Below are 2,982 nucleotides of genomic sequence, written 5' to 3'. Positions count from 1 at the left end.
AGCAAAGTGTGATATGTAGTACCAGCCCTCGGGGGTGGGGAGAAAACAGGTGCCTACCGTCCAGCTGGGTAACCAGTCAGCCCCTCGTCTTAGTAAGAGACTCTGTCCCTGACATAAAGAGACTGACTTCAGACTGCTGTGCATAACTGTGCACACACACAGCCGGGCGTGGTGGCGCACGCCTGTAATCCCAGCACTTGGGAGGCAGAGGCAGGCAGATTTCTGAGTTCGAGGCCAGCCTGGTCTACAGAGTGAGTTCCAGAACACCTGGGGCTACACAGAAAAACCCTGTCTCGAAAAAACAAAAAAAACAAACAACAACAACAACAAAAACTGTGCACACACATGAACATACTCACAAGTCCATACAAAACTCAAAACCTTTTAAAATTTAAGAAGAAAAAGAATTGAAGAACCAGGTGTGACAGAAACCTTTAATCCCAGCACTTAGCAGGCAGTGGTAGGAAATAGTTCTGTGAGTTCTAGGCCAGCTGGGCTATAGAGCAAATCCCTAACTCAACAAAGCAAAACAAAATGTTTTAAGGGGCTAAAAGGGGGGGCTGGTGAGATGGCTCAGTGGATAAGAGCACCTGACTGTTCTTCCGAAGGTCCGAAGTTCAAATCCCAGCAACCACATGGTGGCTCACAACCACCCGTAATGAGATCTGATGCCCTCTTCTGGTGTGTCTGAAGACAGCTACAGTGTACTTACATATAAGAAATAAATAAATCTAAAAAAAGGGGGGTGCTAAAAGGGTCAGTGGTTGAATGTTTGCCTGGTATACAAGAGATCCTGGCTTTGAATACCCAGCACTCAAAACAAAGAAAATAAAAAGGTAAAATCTAGGAAGATGGAGAGATGGCTCAGAGGTTAAGAGCACTGACTCCTCCTTCAGAGGAACCACATGGTGGCTCACAACCATCTGTAATGTGACCTGATGCCCTCTTCTGGTGTGCATGAACGCAGCTATGGTGTACTCAAATAAATTGAATAAAAGGAAAAAAATCTATGTTTTACCTTGTATTTTTTCAACCTCAGCTTATTAGTGACCATAAAAGCAGGACATGACCGATAGGTTGAAACCCCCTAGGCATGGGACAAAGCCAGAGGAAGATGGAGGACACAGTCATTTTGGTCCTTGGCAGCCTGGATGCGTCAGAGAGAGGCTAGTTCAGCGCTTTATGCTCCCAGGTCTCCCAGCTCCGCCAAGGGTCTGAGTGGCGCACTCCCTCCCAGCCCAGTCCAGCAGTGACCTTGATGGTTCTCAGGGCCTCTGTACCACCGGAGCTTGGGCGCTGGTTACATCTCAGGCTATGGATTCCAGGAGCTCCCGTCCAAAGTGGGGTCTAAAAGAAAGCATGGAATCCTGAACTGGGCAGACAGGACTGGAAATGAAGGGGCGTTGGCCCTTGGCTGTCCTGGACCCTGGTCATCGAACTTGTGCAGTCATCCACCCACAGGCCAAAGGAACACTGAGTGTGCGCGGAGACCATGCAGGTCAGCCGACACCGGGGGAAAAGGTCAAGCCCGGGAGAACAATGACAGCTGTTTGTCTCAGTTTCCTGAAAGGGACCCAGTTCACATGTTGCTGTTCCCCAAGGCTGAGTGTTGAATGCTTGGTCCTCTTGGTGGAACTACTAGGAAGTGGTGAAATAGTGAGACAATGGAGCCTACAGAGCCTACCAGTGGGTAGAGGATTGTATACCAAGATGGCTTTAGAAAGATCTCTCTAGCTATTCTCTTCAGGCTGTGTGAACAAGACCCTGGTCCTGTAGACAGATCTCCAAGATCAGGATCAGAACTGACCAAGGCCACACTCGGCCTTGGCCACACTGGAACAGAGGGATCCTGAGGCAGACCCATGCCTGGAGACGCAGACACCTCTGACACTCACCTTTAGCTCACAGACTCCCTAATATGGCAGATGGACACACTCACCTTAGGTGGCAAGCAGAGACCTCTCCCACATACTCCCCCCTACCACTCTCCCAACCTGAGGACTTCCAGGATAGCCTTCTGTGGGCCTGGGCACCAGAGGTTTTCCACGGAGATCTCTGTCCAGGCTAGGTGTGAGGGTTCCAGCAAAGAGAAGTGAGTGCAGGCAGGGAGACAAGTCTCTGTGGTGCCTTCCAGGTCGCTTGGTAACTCCAGCTGAGTTGGGTTGGGCTGGGCCAATGAGAAGCCTATCCAGTGAGGAGTGTGGTGGGACCTCAGGTGGCTCTTCAGGAGAGAAGATCTCTTCCCAATGTCACAGCTCTTGGAACAAAAGACTCAGATGAGAAGTAGTTCTCACAAACCTTTAATTCCCTGGACGGATTTATATACAGTCTGGGGGTGATTCAGGGTTTGACAGCAGGTACCTCTCATTGGCTTGGACTGAGAATTTGGGGGAAACCTTATTTGCATGTGGGAAAGCTTGGTGCTGCTTCTACATGACTGATAACAACACACCTCTCCTGTGGGGGCTGTGGGGGCGGTAACTTCGACAGGAGCCAGGAGTCCAGGAACGCCTTCCGTCATATGTAGGTGGAAATTACCACCTACCGGGTCCCACTGGAGTTCAAGATCTACGCTCAACTGGAGACCAGGCTGTCTGTGCGCAGCCCACTGCCCCATAGTCTTCCAACTTCCCCTTCCCTCCTTACATCCTCTCAGACCCAGACTCTCTCTTAACAAGTCTCTGAACATTTAACCTTGCCCTGGCATTGGCTTTCAGAAGGATCCAGACCACCAGAGTAAGCTGTCTTTTCTCTTTTTCTACTGCTTATGACACAGCAAGTAAGGTGTGGCGGCTGTGTCACATGCATGTCGTCAGTGGGTAACAGAGAGGAGAGAGGCCATGTCTATGCCCAGTGTTCTACCTATGAATATCTGAATGTCTGAAAAAATCGAGCTTGAGAGAACAACCATTCTGGTGCCAGGCAGGCCCAGATGGGCTCCCAGGACAGGGAGCAAGCCAGAGACTAGAAGAACCCAGCCTG

General features: G+C 50.2%; 1 non-coding gene across 1 annotated transcript; it reads left to right on the top strand.

Annotated features, from left to right (window-relative positions):
* Nucleotides 1-2,760: 2,760 nt before the first annotated feature.
* Gm24008 lies at nucleotides 2,761-2,898 on the top strand. The gene has a single exon (XR_003956640.1). It is a non-coding gene; the product is annotated as a small nucleolar RNA SNORA17 (small nucleolar RNA).
* The last annotated feature ends 84 nt before the right edge of the window (nucleotides 2,899-2,982 follow it).

The sequence above is a fragment of the Mus musculus genome, chromosome 6 (assembly GCF_000001635.26).
Source record: "Mus musculus strain C57BL/6J chromosome 6, GRCm38.p6 C57BL/6J".
Classification (NCBI taxonomy): domain Eukaryota; kingdom Metazoa; phylum Chordata; class Mammalia; order Rodentia; family Muridae; genus Mus; species Mus musculus.
The sequence above is the reverse complement of the archived record's forward strand: the minus strand, read 5'-3'. Positions and strand labels throughout refer to the sequence as shown.